Source organism: Cupressus sempervirens, chromosome 5, assembly GCF_028749045.1.
Source record: "Cupressus sempervirens isolate cs-2001-9-10 chromosome 5, ASM2874904v1, whole genome shotgun sequence".
In the NCBI taxonomy this organism is placed as follows: Eukaryota; Viridiplantae; Streptophyta; class Pinopsida; order Cupressales; family Cupressaceae; genus Cupressus; species Cupressus sempervirens.
In genome coordinates this window covers 818,148,892-818,168,654 of record NC_143122.1, presented here as the reverse complement: position 1 = coordinate 818,168,654, position 19,763 = coordinate 818,148,892, and positions in this window count along the sequence as shown.

The window sequence follows — 19,763 nt, the reverse complement described above, 5'->3', positions numbered from 1 at the left end:
ATCTAATCAATTTGCAAAAATGTAATTATGAAGCATAACAGATTCAATAACATGTTTGACACAATGATTTAAAATGGAAACCCAATTTGGGAAAAAACCACTAGTAACATGCTACTCATTCTCACTTTTATGAAGTGATGCCCTGTGAAAGGCCAACCCTATTAAAGGTTACAATGCACATTGTTAAATGCAATTTGGTTAAAGGATTTCAATCACCCTATTAGGAGTGAACCTTGTGAGAGGAATTTAGACCATTCACTTGGAATGTCACCAAATTAAAGGATTTATAAATGACCGTTAGGTCAACCTTAATCCAAAGGATTTACCCTAGACTGATACAAAAATTAGAGAGTAATAATAAGGTTTGATCTGATAACAACTTACAACACACTTGCAGATTATAGATCTTTGTTTTAGTGCCCCATTCTTCTTTGATTTCACATTCCTTAGCTTTGATAGCTTATTCACCCTTCAAGAATTCATACCCTTAAGCCTTCTTGCATTGCTTGCCAATGCAGTCTCTTCTCTTAGGTTACTGAATGAAGCAATACCCTAGACTCTTTGTCTTCTTTAGGCTCTCACACATGACAACTCTTGCTTCTAATGAGCCATCTCTATAAATAGAGAATTAAGATATTTTTTCGATTCTCCTCCATCATCCATTTTATGGTTAGGTTAGATTAGGTAGGATTTAATGAATCTACTTCTCATTTAATTTCATTCTCTTCTAGAAACTTCTCCTTAAATTCTCTTTGAATTCACCTCAAAATGGTTCATCTTGAATTTTGTGCCATTGGCTCATCAACCTTATCTTCCACATTGTTCAGACAACCTAAGAAATCAAACTTGTCAACTCAGATTTATTGAATTTTTTATCTTTCTCATAATGCTGACAGTTAACATTAACTGGCTTCTAATGCTCGGCACATACTATGTTGCTCGACATCTACTGTCAAAACACTCGCCATGAACTAAAGTTTACTGGTGCTCGACATCAACCAAACTTCTCGTCTTACACTAAAATTGACTTTGCTTAGCTCCAACTATTTTTTTTGCTCAACTTGTACTAACTTTTCTTAACACCTACTATCCACTCGGTCAAGCTTGGCAGACAAACTCTATTTAACTTGTTCTTCTAAACTTAATCAGTGTATCCAACCTTTGTACCATTAAGTAGATTATCGATGCACTATAATATCACTGTTTTAACTTATTCTTGTACTTCTTTTCATATCGTAACTCAACCTTTCCTCTAAGTTCTATCGTTACCTCATTTGATCAAATCCTCTTCATTAATCAAATAAATGATAGTACTTAAATCATATAAGAAATTATCTTACCAGAAAGTAACAGGTTTGACATTAGTGACAAAATAATGATTGAAACACATTTATCATACTTGTTTTAATCTATTTTCAACAATCTCCCTCTTTGGCATTGATGGCAAACCAAACTGACCAAACTTAATTAGTATGACCAATCAGAATACCAAAAAGAAAATAATTCCTTGTATTGAAATCTCTCCCTCTATCAGTAACTTACATCTTTTGAATAGGTTACAAAATTCTGTTATGATCAATAGAAAATCAACTCATCCTTATGACTCCCTCAACATTATCTCCCTCATACTAGGTAAATGTAATCAACAGGTACATTGGTACACTTTCTCCTTCTGAGTAGATATTCCATAGTATAGTTCTATATCTTCTAATATCTAGATTTCTCCCTCTATGATTTCTTGAACTCAATTCTTGACAACAATCTATTTCTCCCTCTTTGACAATAATGTCAAAGACATGTCATCTTCATATGCAAATATGAATATTTTCAGTTTCTCCCTCGGTCACCTTGCTTATGACTAATTTGAAGTTCCAATTCTTTGATTACTTTAGGTAGCTCCTAAAGTAAGATCCATTGCATCAATGTGTAACATATGTCAATCAACTTGTTTGATGTAGGGTTCTCCTCATGCTTCTTAGATAGCCTTTGATAGGGGTATCACCCCTATTTTACCTCTTAGATACTCATGAGCATCTCTTAGGTAATGTTTTTGTGAAGATATTAGCTATTTGTTTTTTTGTGTTAACATATTCCATCTTCACCTCTTTATCTTGAACTAATTCTCTCAAGTAATAATACTTGATTGCAATGTGCTTAGTCTGTGTATGCATCACAGGATTCTTTGATATATTTGTAACACTTGTATTATCACAATAAAGTATCACAAGTTCAGTGATTTCCTTCTTCATACCTTTGAGTAGCTATTTGATCCATACAATGTTTGTACAGTTTACTACAGTAGCAACATATTCAGCTTCAACAGTAGATTGAGAAATGCAGTTTTTTTTCCTACTAGTCCATGTAACCAACCTTTTGCCTAAGAAAAGTGCTCTTCCACTAGTGCTCTTTCTGTCATCAATATTTTTAGCCCTATCAACATTGGTATAGGCTCTCAATTCAAATTTCTCATTTTTCTTGTAGTGTAGAGCATACTCCTATGTTCCTTTTAGATATCTCATTATTCTCTTTACTACCATCACATGATTCTCCTTGGGATTAGTAGATAATCTTGCAACTATCCCTACAGATAATGCAATATCAGGTCTGCTATGTACTACATATTGTAATTTACCAATCATAGACCTGTATAATGTTTGATTCACCTCAGCTGAATCATCATCTTTTGACAATTTATGTCATGTCACCATAGGTGTACTTACTAGCTTACAATTTTCCAATCCAAAAGTTTTTAGTATCTCCTTAACATACTTTGATTGAGTGATTTATATACCATATTTCATATGATGTACTTGCAAACCCACAAAGAACTTGATCTCTCCAATCATAGACATCTCAAATTCTTTCTTCATTTCATTTGCAAAAGCAATACATAAAGTATCTTGACCTCCAAATATGATATCATCAACAAAAATTTCAAATAATGAAATGTCATTTCCTTTCTCTATCTTCAAGTACAGATTGTTGTTATCATCAGTCCTCTCAAATCTAATTTTCACAAGATAATTATGAAATCTCTCATACCATGCTCTTGGTACTTGCTTCAAACCATATAAAGCTTTGTGTAGTCTACATACCATGTTTTTGTTGTTCACAACAACAAATCATTATGGCTATTCTATATAAACCTCTTCCTCTAATATACCATTCAGAAATGCAGACTTAACATCCATTTGATAAACTTTGAAACCTTTGTATGCAAAGTAAGCAAGCAGAGTTCTTACTCCTTCTTGTCTTGCAATAGGAGCAAATGTATCTCCATAATCTATCCCTTCTTCTTATGCATATCTTTTATAGACTAATCTTTCCTTGTTCCTTGTGACTTCACCATTTTCATCTACCTTGTTTCTATATACCCACTTGGTACCAATCACATTTTTATCTTCTGGTCTAGGAACTAGGTCCATGTCTTATTTTTCTCAATTTGTTCAATCTTTTCTTCCATGGCTTTACTCTAGTCTGCATCTTCTAAGACATCTTTCATTGTTTTAGGTTCTTGCATGCTCAACAAACATGTATCATTTCTCAACTTGTTCCCTGTCATTGGTCTAGCATCTTTATCTCTAATGATTTGTCCAACAGTGTGATATCCCTTGACATACTTAAACAATCTTGGTTCTGTATGCACCCTAAAATGGTCACCTAGACTATGGGCCCCCATTATTCAATTTATCAATTTATCAAATTTCCTGAATCAATGTTTGCAATATTTTATTAAATCAATTTAAATCAATTTCCTTGATCAAATTTGATTATTTATTTTTCTAAGGTTGATCATTTTATCCTAAGTCTTTTTTAATTAAAAGAAAATCTCTCTTTTAATTAAATAAAATAATTCCCCATTTAATTAAAAGAAAACCTCTTTTTTAATTAAATTCATCCACATTTAATTAATTAAGAGAAAACCCCTCTTTTAATTTAATTAAATATTTCCTATTTAATTAAAAGAACTTGCTCCCTTTTAATTAAATAACTCCCACGTGAAAAAGGAAATAAAATAAATAAAAATTAAATCAATTCTTTTTTCTTTCCCTCATTTAATTTTCCTCCTCTTTTCTCATTGGTAGAATTTTGTCTCACATGATCAAACTCTATTATCCCATATTGGGTGTGAGAAGTTTCCCACCTCCACATTTTTCTTTATAAGGGAGAGCCCTCTCCTCATTTTGAGATCCATTATTATGCTATCGTTATGCTACAAGTTTGGAGAGTGATTTTTGAAGGAGTTTGAATACTAAAGGTTTGTGTGGAGAACTATCTTCTTGTCTTCTTCTCTCATGCATCCATGGCTTCCATCATGAGGTTTCATCCTTGCATTTGAATATTAGCTTAGATCCATATTTGTTTTCATATATTAGTATTGCATTGTTATTACATTTCCTTTCTTGCATTGTTTTGCATTGTTATCCTATAGATTAGTTTTCATCTCCATTTGCATGCATTTTGGATACTTGAATCTCTTGTTTCATGGTGTACTTGCATTGGCACAAACTAGGTCAAATTGAGGGCCTCCATTACAAACCCTTGCACTCCATGAATAGAGAGCTATGAGCTGTCATTCGAGACCTCATTTTTGAGCAATCTTGGATATAATGACCCATAGAAGTGTGCCCTCATTTTAGGCATACAATCCTAGCACTTATGCCTTGCTACAAGTGTACTCTTGCTATACTAAAACTTAAGGAATCTAACTTCATTAGTCACCTTGACCTACATTTTTCTATTGCTTAAGTTGGATTCCCACATACCTATCCAACATAGTTCATATTCATATCCTCATAGTTATACAAGTGAGAATTGTATGATCTTCTGATGTCCCTAATAACACTTAATGATGAAATTAAAATCTAAATGTTTTGTGCCCCTTACAAGTAAACTATTGTGCATATTGGTTTGCATTATAAGCTCATTCTAGATTAGTCTTGCATTTTGCATGTGGAGAGAGCTCTCTCTTCATCTTTCACAAATATGCTAGCTAACTATGTTCATATCTTCTCAATCTTTCTCTCAATCATGTATTTCATTCCTTATCGATCATGTCCACTTTCTTGCTCCTTCTATACCTGTCATCACAAAGGGTTAATCTAATAATCACATCTAATCTATCCAAGTATCACATTTTCAAAACATGAGTCTACATCATAAACATGAGAGCTAAAACTATCTATGAGAGAGATCCATGAGCATATAAACATGGACATAAATGAGAAATGTCACATAGAAATGAAAACACAAGTACTAAAACATCCATCACATGAGTATAAAATGAGACAAGTACACAATAAAGATCGATTGAATCCAGTATATCATATATATCAAATGAATCAAAGTACATGTACATGTGAGATCCAAAATTTGGATAATTATCTCAAAATACATATATACATCAAAAAGTGACACCAAGGACATCAACCTAGACCTAAGACTGGCTCCCCCCTCATGAGTAGGTTGTGTCTAAGGAGGAGTTATTGGTTCCCTCACTGGTGGCTGATTTGATCTACCCGCTCTCTCTGAGCACATAGGTACCCACCAATCTACAGGAAATGCAGCAATATAAACTCTATGGTAGTACCTCACCCTAGCTCCCTATTGCTCTAGCTCACACCCCCCCACATCCACCAGTTGTTGGTCTCCTACTGTAATGGTCATCCTCAACCCCTGTATCTCTACCTCTAGCACTTGAATCCAAGCATCCTTAGGATACTCCCCATCTCCCCCTATTGGGTGCTCACCTTGTGGCTCTACTCTCTCCACTCTCCTCTACCTCAATGGTTACTCTAGATCCTCCTCCTCCTCCTCCCTCATAGCTCAGGCCTATGTCCATCTCCCCACAAGACCTTAGGAACTGATTCCTACCTGCAATCACCTCACCCTCTACCTCTACCTCCTCCACAATCCCTATTATCACCTCCCTGATCTACACCTCAAGAAATGCATTTGGTCATGCAAACTAAGGGAATGGATACCTCTGCATCTTATAAAGATAAGTTGGGTTTGCCCCTGCATCTGTCACATCTAGACGATAGTCCTAGGAATCTCACATCAACACTAATGTATCGTTAACATAGGCAATGAACCCTAATCCTCCTCTCCTCAGAAATAGGCATATGTGGTGATCTCAGTAGATATCACATGCCTCTATCCAAGTTACCTCCATACCTAGTTGATCACAAAGTGCTCAACTATATCAGAGTACCTCCCAATGAGTGGTCAGTTGTAGCACATGTACTTAACTCCTAATCATCCACCCATCTCACACAATGTCTATATGGTCTCCACACAAACAATATCATCTCATCAAAGATCCTCCTATAGTATGTGACATCCCTATTGTGTGTCTAGGGGATGAACCATGTGTATCGGTATATGAATGGATGACTTTGCTCTTGTGGCTACACCTAAGGCCATCTCACCACTATGTACTCCCATGCCCAAGTCTGAGCTAGAAATGCACCACATTCTTAAGTCCTTCCCTCCTGATATACTACCTCATATAGCTCATGGTACATGTCTGCAAGAATTGTAGGTCCCCATGCCAACCTCCAAGGCTACCCAATCAAGTCTACTACCAATCTATTGTTAGAATTCTTTTAGAATAACTGAGAGGGGGGGGGTGAATCAATTATCCAAGGTCCAAATGCCCTAATAACACTTTTTCACTACTTTTAATGAATCCATACACTTTTCATTCATCGAAACTTAAATCAACCATATTAGCAAGTTACAGTAAATCAACATGCAGAGATAAAAACATGCAAGATCAACACATGACACAATGATTTACGTGGAAACCCAATTTGGGAAAAACCACCAGTCACATGCTACTTGATTTTCACTCTTCTAAAGTGATGCCCTGTTAAAGGCTTACAACACACTGTTAAATGTGACCTTGTTAGAGGATTTCACCAAACTGTTAGGAATGGGCCTGGTTAAAGGACTTTTGAACATTCACTTGGAATGTCACCCTGTTAAAGGATTTACCTCATGGCTATTAAACCAACCTAAGTCCATAGGATTTAAACTATTTGTTACAATTGCTAGAGAGTAACAATATTGGCTTTTTGATCTGATACAACTTACAACATACTTTGCAGATTTCATATCACTTCTTCAATTCAGTCCTATTGCTTGGCTTTAATCATTTCAGCTCTAACATCTTGTCTTCCTCTCAAGCTTCATCTCCTTGAGTCTTCTTACTCATCATACCAATGCAATCATCCTTGTGGTTGTCTATCCAAATAGTATTTTTGTGCTTTCTTCTCCTTAGCACCTTCTTCAACAATTATGTTTTCATGCTTAACCACCTCTCTCTCTTTTCTTCATGACCTTATGACTCCTTAAAAAGAAATCTAATTTTTCTTTTCCACTCAATTCTCCCTTCCAATTTGTAGGGTTTCAAATGGATTAGGTAGGATACAATGTATCTACCTCATATCTTGTTCTTATCTAGAGACTTCATCTAGGTTCCAGTTGTAACCTCAAAAATGTTCTACATGGTGTTATGTGCCACCAGCTCATCATTCTTATCTTCCATTTAATTCAAAGACTTCTAGATAACAACCTTGTCGGCTTAGATCTAGAAAATCTTCGATTATCAAAATAATGCAACAACTCGGCATTATTGGTTTACTAATGCTTGGCATCTCTGTGTTACTCGGCACTATTGGTTTTTTGATGCTCGACATCTGTTTCCTGGATAGCTCAGCACCTAAATAAAACTATATCACTTGGCACCTGATTACTCTGGATCACTTGGCACTTGATAAAATTTGTATCACTCGGCATCTAAAGTTCACTCGGCACTTGAAGTTGAACTTGCTCAACTTCAACTAGGAATCTATTTGGCACCTACTAACTTGCTCGGCTCCTTCTCTCTAATGAACTTTAGTTAGGCTTTACAGATGTCTTAGCTAAAATCTTATATCTTTGATATGTTTCAGTGTGCTCATTCTCTGTGTCTTAGAGTATGTCATCAGTACATTAATTCATCAATGGCTTGACTGATCCTTCTACTTCATTCGAACATCATAACTTAAACCTTTCTCTAGGTGTTCTAGTTACATCTTATTGATTTCCTCCTCCTTGTTAATCAACTAATTGATAGTATTTGGATCACTAAAGCAATTTCCATTCCTGCAAGTAGCAAGTTTGACATCAATGACAAAACAATGATTGAGAACATTCTTTACCAGTTCCATATGATCATTCTAACAATATTCCTTATGATCTTTTCAATCATTTCCAACATTTTCCCCAACCTATAGGGAAGCCCTTCTAGCTCCTATATGTGACAAGGGCTTGGGAAACTAATGAACACATGAGATAGGGTAAAGGATATTGATCTTTGTACTCTTCTACCAGTCTCTCTTAGCTAAGATGGTGGTCTAAGATAGTCACATCCTTAAAAATGTATTGGCATGTTAATCTCCCCTCTATTAGGGTCTAATCATAATAAACCTATCACATGCAAAAGCTCATATCAACATACCTCATATGGAAATCAAAAGCTAAAAGAACAAACCTCAAGACATATTGATCATACTCATTGGATCACCATGACATGGTACACATAGGATGTGATATACATCCTCAAGGGTGATCATGGCCTCACCAGTGGGAAAATGGAAAGTGTTATGCTTATTGTGTTACCTCTCAGCTAATGCTATCAATAACCCATAGTTCACCTGAATATGGGGCATGCGCATCAACCAACTAAAAACTATGCTCTCTATTGTTCCCCTCTCATCGTCATCAAGATGGGAAACAACACCTAACCCCACCACCTTGGGGGCTTTGATCAATATCACCAAAAAAACTATCTACATAGGCATAATGAGAAGCAAAAAGTATCAATACCAATCATAAGAGATCAAGAAAAACTTGTAAAAGATAAGTATGACAGAAAACAACAATCACATGCTCAAATTATGCCTTTAAACATGAAAGAATGCTCAACAAAAAGCCATGTGATACTTATTTTAATAGTTGCATGATACTTTGTGTTGATATAGTATCATGCAATACTTCTTACAATAGTCATGCAATACTTTTGTGTCATGTGATACTTTACACGATATCGTGTGACTATTGGGTGTGTCTTATACGACACTTCTCATAATAGTCATGAGATAATTTGTGCACATCATAAGTATTACACAATACTTCTCAAAGTAGTTGTGCAATACTTTAAAAGCATTGCATGATATTTGACCCAAAAACATGGAAAACACATTAAAATGTGTTTAAAAGTGCATTAAATGATGTAAAAGTGAAAAAAAAATTGAATACATACTATGGCCTCATAGTCTTCAGGCTAGTTGTGCAACCGGTTGCTCTCAAAATGGTGTTGATGGGTTAGAATGCCTACCAAAGCCATCACTCTCTTTCACACCACTCCAAAGCTCTCAAAATTCACAAAAGACAAAATGAGTTGAAAATGACCCCTTGAGCCCTTATATAGTCCTTCAACCTAATTATGATCCATTTTTCAAACTCCTCAAAATTTTGCAAAAGTTACACCCCTGGCTAACTTTGACATTTTGCACCCATTTTCGAGATCAAAATCAAAATCTAAGTTCATCTTGATGGTCAAAATCACATTTTAAAATTATGTCTTCTCCTATGTAGTTAGTCAACCTTTTGAGGTCTAATCTTTGAATTTTCATAGGGCATCTTCATTTATTCATGTCTGCATCATTTATACACTTCTTACCCACTTCAATTCACATCTTTCTCTTCTAAACCATCTTTCTACTTGATTTGACCTAATTTTCATACTATATCTTTCTTGGTCAACTCCAGTCAAACTAGGGCATTTCATCACTTTCTTATGGTCACTCTTTGGTTTTAATCACTTATCTATCATCATGGACCTTGTTGGATCTAGATTTGATCATACCTTACTATCCCCTTTACGTCATTCTAATTTTGATACCGAGGGGGTAGGAATATTCTATCATCACTTTCTATTTATAGCTATCTAGTTCTCAAGAGCATATACTTGACCTATCCATTTTCTCTTGGTCTATTTTCTTTACTTGATGTTAGTATTCTTCTTGGGTTCTTATATCACTTCTCTCTCCTAGTGTTTAGTACTATCACTACTAGGATGTACATTCAAGACCTGTTATCTCATTCTCCATTTTTGTTCTTCAAAATCATATCTCTCTACCTTGCTACCTACTTGGCTTATTTATTCTTTGATATAATGTCTTCCTCAAATCTATCACACATTAGTCAAAGAGGGGTAAAATTAATCACCTAAAAATGGTCATCTAGATTATTATCCCCCTTCCCAGCATTTTGGCTAAATTATTTAATCATTTACCTAGGCCAAATTTATTTATTTTTAAATTGTTTGATTTTAACCTTTAGTTTGACTATAATATCCTAAGACCATATTTGATTAAAAGAACATGTCCCCTTTTAATTAATTAAAATAACCCATTCTTCTAACCCACTCAATGTGCACACATAAAGTCTTTCATCCTTGCATTTCATACTTAAGAATTTCTTTGACACTAAAACTCTTGCTCTTGTCTAAATAAATCTCCCATTTCATGGTTTACTAGCAAGAGTTGTGTTCCTAAGGCTTAGCTAAGAGTCCTTTTCATGCTCATTTGTATGCCTCTTGCACTCCACGACTATTGGAATTACAAGTGGGAAGAGAGTAAACTTCTAGGTGGGGGGTGGGGTGTGAATCAGGAGTTTAAACTTGGACCCATAAAACTTTCACCATTCATACATCTCATGCATTAATATATTGAAATAACATGTAAAGCATATGCATCAATCATGTAAATATGTAATCAAACACACACATAACACCATATATGATTACCCAGAAACCCTCCAACTGAGAAGGTAAAACTGGGGTGGGGATGACACCCACAAATCTTCACTACAGCAACAATAAAGTGTATCCAATTAAGGTTACAATGGTTTGACCATGAATCATGGTCTACCCTGTGAAAGGTTTTTCATGTTAAAATCTTACAAAGATTGTTAAGTTCCACCTTGTTAGAGGATTTCAACACCCTATTAGAAGTGTGCCTGGTTAGAGGACTTCAACTTACAATTAAGTAAGCACCTTGTTAAAGGATTTCATACAACCTGTTAGGAGTACTTTGTTAAGAGATTTAATTGAAATCACATGTTAAAATGTCTCAGCATAGATCCTATGGTTGGCACTTGCTTTCCTAATAACAGATTACCTATGCACAATGTTTGATTGATCCTTCATGATTTGATGTATCAATTTTCTATCCTTCTCTATCCTCTATTATTTTCTAACTGATTATGCAATACACTCTTACTTCTAAGTCATCCTAAATGCTCTACAAACTATATTGTTCACTCTTCCAATTCAATCATGCACCCTTTGTACACTTGCTAATAATTTAGGGTTTCATCCTCCTTAAGAAGACTTAGGTAGCTTAGGGTTAGGTATGAATCTACGGCTGAGATTCATCCATTTTGCCACTTAAACCTTCCCATTTTCTAATTAGTTGCATGTCATTACATAGGAAATCTACATATAGATTTTTCCTTATCTCCAAAATATCATAATATATCCTTAAGTTGGATCACAAATGGTTTACATGGTTGTTTGTGCCATTTCAAACAAATATGTCCAAACTGTATCACTCAACATATAAAGTCTCTGATGCTCGGCATACACTATATATATGCTTCTAACTTGGCACCTATACTGCTCGGCATCCACTATTTACTTGGCATCTGAATCACTCAGCATGGTCTATCTACTCGACACTAAAGTGACTCGACACATGAGTGACCCAGCACTCATTCCAACTCAGCATGGTCTAATATTTACGTGTTGTGCTTGGCATGTATTACTAGTTTGGCATGAACTAAGTAAATGGCTTAAGTGTGTTGACACTCATTTATCTGAGATCAAATATCTCACCCTTTGACATGAGTGTCAAAAACACTTAAATATACATAATCAATCTCATCTTCTCAAGCATAACCCATTCATGATTGGGCTTATATACAAAAATTCAAAATTTAAAAATTTTGCAATAACCTATATACCTCAAAATTGATAACTCCCCCTGAGTTAATGTGTCTATTTTGTATCCAAAATCTATGCTCCTCCCTGACTTCAATGTGTTGTATCTAATACTCTTTCATTTGATATGCTCTGTCATAGCTGATATCTATATCTATTTATTGATTTCCTCAAAAATGTATCTCCCAAAAATGTATATCTCCCCAATGATATAACTTTACTACTAGGCTCCCATTTTGTTATTTCTTCATTTTTTATATTCTCTGCTCCCCCTTTGTTCATACTCCCCCATGGTATTTTTCTCCCTTAATCTCCCCAATGTCTAATGTTATTTATTCTCCCCCTTTTTGACACTTATGTCAAATGGGCTATACATGTATAATGTGTTTGTCCAAAAAAGATTTATGGACTTCCATTATAGTCTTGAGAGCTACATCCTAGTTATCACATGCAACATCCAATGACCTGATCTAGATTGCAAGTTCGGCAACAAGGTGCACTAGGCCATCTAGAGTAGAAAGATTGGGGTCTTTCTTTAGTAAATTCTTAGCATAACCTAGTTCCTTGTGCAGTATTTCCATATATGGGGTAAGGAATGCTTGTATACATGTCAACTTGGCTCTTATGCTAGCCTCTTCTACTGTTAACATAGCTAATTGACTTTGTGTCTAAAGAAATGTATGAAATTGCTTCTCACTCTAAGCAAGGTTTTGAGGTAACCTTGTACTTGATATGTTGAGATTTCTCTCCATGCTCAGAATATGATGTATGGTCTCTTGGGTGAAGAGTGTAGGGTCACACAAATTGGTGTACAATGAGAATATATTCTCAAGTACCTTCTTCACATCCTCAACCTTTGTAGCCAATGCAACTTGAGTGAGTGTTGTATCACCAAATATCTTTTCATTTATTTTGCTCTGGAATTTATTTTCAAACCATTCTAAAAGTTAAGCATTAGTGTCAATGTCTTCATTATTGACTTTTTCCACTATATTTGACACTTGTTCTAGTAGTGGCTTGGTTTCTTCAAGATTTGGTAGACTAAATGCATCTAGAAAGATGTCCTTTAATCAAATTTTGGAATAATAATATCTTAATCAAGAGTGATATCTCCATAGTGAATTGCCTTTTCAACTTTTGATGAACAAGGGTTTGGCACTGAGATTTGCAATGGTATGGCTTATGTGCTCAACTTCTGAAGAACTTGTGGTGGAGTGCCAGATGTTAGTAGAGTTACCAATGCTTGGATGGCTTCCTACTCCTTTACCTTAGGTGTTTTATCATGTTCTTTAGGCTTGACCTGATCTATTATTATGACTTGAATAGCACCTTGTCCTTGTGCTTTAGGTATGGATGTATCTATCTGTCCTATTTTATCTTTCTCTTATGCATGCTTCTTCTCAATAGTAACAATTTTATCACTTGTGTCAACCTTAGTAGATGTATCTATTATTGTTAGTCAAAGTTTGTACACTTGTAACTAAGGGGATGATAGAAGGTGGTTCTTGTAGATTTACCTTGTCCCTTGTGACATCAGTTACTACTTTTTGGAGCTCATCTATACTGACCAAAACCAGATTATTACATAGCTTGTCTTACAGTGTAGATTGGTCTAATATCTTCTTTAAGTCTTTTGTAGTTAGGGGATTGGTGTTCTAAGCTAAAAGGTTAGAGATATCCTTAACAATAATAGTTTTAGTAGACTTGACTGTGTCATGGGGAGGACTAACACTTGGCACTTGTGTGTCTTGCACACTCTATTCATCTTGTTCTTGTTAAGTTGTTGCCTTGTCATCAATTTGCTTTTTAATTTCCTTGTCAACTGTACCATACTTCTTATCATTATTTTATTTGTCATCATCTTTATCATCTTCATCCTTATCATCATATTTATCCTCAAAAGGGTTAGCTTCTCTTTGTTTCACAGTGGTCAGCCCATAGATAAATTTTCATATTTGGGTTGATTTCTTGACCACATCTTCAATATTATTTTGAAGAATGCTGAAGGCTCTATATTTAGGTGTAAACCTAACTCCATATTTCTTATTTGCCTTAGCAATCTACCCTTTTGTAAGTTCTAGCATTACTTGGGCCAAAGTGGTTTCCCTTATTTGTTTTTCCAAATTTAAACAATAATGTCATTTTTGCTCAACTAAATCATATAATTTCTTAGGTACTGAGTTGGAAAATTCAAATGGTGCTGTCTTAAATTTTGACATCATTTCATGTAGGGCTTCTTCCACTAGTTTTTTCTCCTCTTTGCTCAAATCATCAAATTTTACATTTCTAAGACCAAATGAATATGCATTATTCTTGACATTTTCACACCAATTTTCAAGATCAGAGAGGGGTTTGTGACTTACCACTTTGAATTGGCTTATATAATTTGATTTAGTCCTTTCTTCATTTGAATCTGGTTGTGCAACATATTTTCTTCTTTGTTTCTTTTGCACTTGGTCACCTTGCTTTGTTTGCTTGGATTTCTCCTTGGCCTTTTGAGTTGTTTCTCGTGTGTTGGCTCTGGTGGTAGGTTTTTTTGGCTTGACTAGGCTTGGTTTAACAATTTTCTTTGCCTTAGTCATTGGTTGTGTCTTAGCCTTTCTCTTCTTTGGCTTGGCATGAGTGGGTGCTTCCTCGGCTTCTTCTCCCTCAACACCTTTTGTTTCCTCTTCTTCCTTATCCTCTCCCATGCCTTAAGTCAATGCAAGAGGTTCTTGTGCTTGTGCTTGTTCTTCCTCTTCATCCTCTTCATCTTCTTTCCTCATCTTTCTCATCTGCACCTTCTCCAAATTTGGCCTTTAGCTTCTTAACCAACTTATCTTTCTTCATGAGTGTGGAGGCAGTTTTCAACTCCATGGTAATCTTTAACTTTACCATTTCATAGCTGCCAAATATCATTGCACTTTTATCAATGTCTTCTGCTAGGAGTGTTGTGATGGTTGTTGAAGCTTCATCAACATTAATTTCATACCCAAGTAGCCTTAACCATCTAACCCTTGGTGTGGCAGCTTGCACAAAGGTGTAATCAGCATCAACTAGAAAGCATATATCATTATAATGTTGCTCAACCAATGAGACAGGTATCTTCATTCTTTCCTTCATTGATTTCTTAAAGTATTCAAAATAACTTGTCATCAATGTCGCAAAATTTTCTCCCATATGTTTAATAAACTCCTTGATCTATACTGCAATTGACTTGTTTGTTTTCCAAATTACACTACCAAAAGAGGGAAATGTATTCTACACATAAAAGAATATGCAAACTAGAATTGAACCAAATTTTCATTGAGTAATCTTGGTCTTTTTGATAGCTCCAAGATTTTCCATTAGTTTTTGTAATTGAAGCTCAGCCAAATCATAAGTATGATCTTTCTTCACAATCTTGTAGCCAACATCTACAACAATGCAGGGTACACTATTCAATCTACTTGATTGATAGAATTTATGAGAAATGACCCTTACAAAAAAGTTCAACAATGGATCAGAAATAGTATCTATTATCATGCCTCTCTTATTCCATTTTTCTCTAGTGTTGTTCTTTATTACTTCCTTGGAATCACTCCTCGGAGTCTTGGGCCAATCTAGGGTTGGGTAGCCAGTAACCCTATGAATTATTCTTTTGGTAATCTTAATTGGCTCATGCTCCAGCCATAAAGAATCGTCATGTATTTGGACTAACAATTCTAATCCATTTAATTTTAAATACACTAGGAAAATCTAGGGCATGCGTTAAACCCTTCTTCTCAATGATTTTATATTCTTCCTTCAGAACACCATTTTCACATAACTTATCATATGCTTCTCTAATTTCTAAGTCCCCAATGCTACCAAGTTTACAATTATAACATCTCCTTACATCTTGCACCATTATTACATTTGGCGGGATCATGGATAAAGCGCCAGAAGGATCTTGTTTATAAGCTATGTCAGGAATGGCCTTAAATACAAGTTGTTTAACTTCATTCCTAACAAGCCAAACATTCAAAACCTCTTTCCCTTCTACATTTTTTGAGCTAGACACCATTTTGTCAAACTTGGGTTTATGCAAAATAAAAGTGCATAGCTTAGCTTATGATAAATACCTTGTGAGATCGCTACCGATTTTTTTGCAAGTGCTTTGGATAGGTTTCTGAATCACCTTTCACTCTACTCACTCATGTGGGAATTTGAAATGATGAATAATGAGCAGAAAATGATCATATATCCTTTGAAAACCTTGCATTTAATGTTTAGTGCTTGTACAGTTGTAAGCTCGGCATCAACTCAATTTCAAAATCACTTGGCATCCATTGATATGACCATCACTCATTAGCTACTACAAACTTAGCATCCACTAGATAGTCTGGCAGCTTGACATCTACCAACATTCCTTTTGGCATACATATGAAACATTTCATGCTCAATAACAACATGAAGAACTTAAAAAATTTAACTTGAATTTTCAGCAACAACTTGCACCTTTATTCATGCTAATGTAATCCTTTTCAGTACTATCTCTTTTGGAACTTATGTATGATATAACACTTGTATATCAGTCCCACATACCTCTTAATTGTTATATTTGATGAGGTGTAATCACTTGACCCATTGGGTGAAGTGATCCCTTCTCCATTTGATGTGTTGCAATCATTCTTCTTTTTCCATGTCTTGTTCATCTCATCTCTATTGTGTTCAACATCTTCCTTGCCTTTGCCTTTATCAAATTCACAACTTGGTGCTTGTGACCTAGTTGGACAATGCTTACTGATGTGACCAGTCTTCAAATAACTAAAACATGTAGTTTGACTCAACCACCTTTTGTAGTTTCCACTGAAGTGTGTCCTAATACAATTCTCAGGAATATGTCCATATTCTTGACAATAGTGACAACTATATCTTGTATTATAATCCCAATTATAAAAGTTTCCATAGCTTCTTACCTTTTTTATCTTGTTTGATGACCACATAGATTTGGATCTACATTCAAAGGCTCTATGTCCATACTTCTGACAGTTGTAGCAATATCCTTCAAATCTTTGTTTATGCATGGTCCTAGTTCTACATTCATGTGCCTGATGACCTTGTTTGTTGCACTTATGACAATGATTCATGTTCTTAGCCTTGAAATTTTGATTTGCATTCTTGCTCCTACACACATTAGTAGTGTGTCCTTTCTTACCACAATTATGACAAGTAGGTTTGAAGTTCTTACCTTTGATGTCCCTTTCTTCTGCAACTTTGGATGATTCTCCTTCTTTAGTGTTTGTGTAGCCCAATCCTGATGTATCACTATTGGATCTAGGGGATCTCAATAATTGCTCAAAGTATTTGATAGCTTCATTTGTCTTGTTGAGACTTTCAGCAAATTCCTTTTCTCTTTTTAGGTCATTCTGCAATTGTTCATTCTACAACTTCAATGTAGTTATCTCAATGTCCTTGACATTTAGTTCATAGTTGACATTTATCATTTGACTTAGGGTATCCAATTGCATGTTGGAGATCTTGGTTAACTTTGTTGACTTCTCTTCCAATCTATTTGCCAGAATTCTTTTGTCTTCTTCAATCATGGCTTTGTCTTCTATGGCTTTCTTCTTCTCTTTAGTCACCTCACATAGTAGTATAGCTTGTGATTCTTGCTCTAACTTGAGATTTCTGATTTCCTTAGCTTGGATTCTATTATTTTCCATTAGATTGGCAACTGTTGCATCAAATTCATTGGAGTTACCATCTACAAATAGCTTGGTGGTGTCTATCTCTTTGTATAGTGTGTCATTCTCTACAATAGCAATCTATTTCCTTCTCTTCAAGGATTTCTTTAGTTCCTCTTTTACCTCATTCAGTTGATGTAGTATGAGATGTATTTCAATCTCCTAGTTCTCAATAGTCTTTCCTAGCTTGTAGACTTCCATTTCAAGATCTTTCCACTAAGCTGGAAAGATTCTCTTTTAAAGAACTTGGCTTTGATACCAATTTTTGGAATTACAAGTGGGAAGAGAGTAAACTTCTGAGAGGGGGGGCGAATTAGGAGTTTAAACTTGGACCCATAAAACTTTCACCATTCATACATCACATCCATTAATATACTGAAATAACATGTAAAGCATATGCATCAATCATGTAAACATGTAATCAAACACACACATAACACCAAATATGATTACCCAGAAACCCTCTAAGTGAGAAGGTAAAACTGAGGTGGGAATGATGTAGAAGTTGATGAAAGCCAACTTCATAGCTCGCTAAGATCACCTGCATGCAAATAACCTACTAAAGAGAAATCAAAGAAGGAAAGGAAGGGCTTGAAGAAACTCAACAAAGTGAGAGAAATGTATTGCAACAATGAAAAATAAAATTATTGTACAAAAATACAATGGGAGAGTTTGTTTATAAAGGCCTCTAAGAAGCTTGTAGAACAAGCTAGAAAGAGCTAGGAGATAAGGTTGACAACTAAGAATATGTCCACAAAAGGTGGATTATCCTTCATGTAGGTGAGAAGATAAGTATGACTAAGTAGGAACAAACTCCCATGTTGTCAACAACTCCTAGACAAAAACTAATAACTAAATGCATTTATCTAAGTAAACTTAAGTAAAAGGGTAAATAATAATTATTTACTCTAACACCCCCCTTAAGTGAAACTTAGGGGAATGCACTTAAGCTTAAAAAATCCAAGATGAAATGCAAAATGGGTCTCGACAACTAGGCCATGCTAGGTACCCATGTACAAATGCAAAGAAATGCAACCTTTGAAAATGGGGGAAGAGGGAAAACCCCATGGGAAAAATCCTCCCCCAAAAAGAGGTAAGAAAAAACATGCTGAAAAAACATGAAGGAAGGAAGGCCTCAACAAGACCCCCTAAGGACAACTGTTGTAACCCCAAGCATAGATTGCAACTGAAGATAGCATGGTGATGTAAAAGGTTTAGTGAAGATATCAGCAACCTTTGCATCTATAAGAATGTACTCCAATGCAATAACACCATCCTAAATTAGTTGATGGATGAAGTGCATATCTAGCTCAATGTGCTTGGTACTCTGATGTTCGACTGGGTTGCGAGAAATGTGAATGGCACTCTGATTACCGCACCACAAAATAGTGGGATGATCTAGAGGAAAACCAAACTCAGTCATCAATTGCCAAAGCCATAAAACCTCCTAACTAGCAAGGATTGTGGTTTTATACTCAAGATTTGTAGATGAAAGTGCACGAGCATGTTGCTTCTTGCACGACCATGTGATAGGACCAGAGCCAAGACAAAACACAAAGCCAAAAGTAGACTTCTGATCATCAACATCACCGGTCCAATCTGATTCAGTCTAGCCAACAATGTGAGGAGTCCCCATGGTGTAATGAATGTCATACATGAGTGTGCCCTGAATGTATCTCAAAATATTTTTGGTAGCTTGCCAGTGACTCTCATAAGGGTCCTAAGAAAACTGAGAGACAAGGCCAACTACAAAGGAGAGATCAGGATGAGTGTGTGTCAGGTACAACAAGCTGCCAACCAAAGATTGATACAAAGTAACATCCACTAAAGGCAAAGAGTAGAAGATAGACAAGGTGAAACCCAATTGAAAAGGTGTTGGAGTAGTCTTGCAATCAAGCATGTCAAGCATTGAAGCATGTCAAGAGCATACTTCTATTGATAAACAAAAATCCCAGTAGAGGACTAAAAAAATTGGAGACCAAGAAAATAGTGTAGCAAACCAAGATTAGTCATCTCAAACTAGT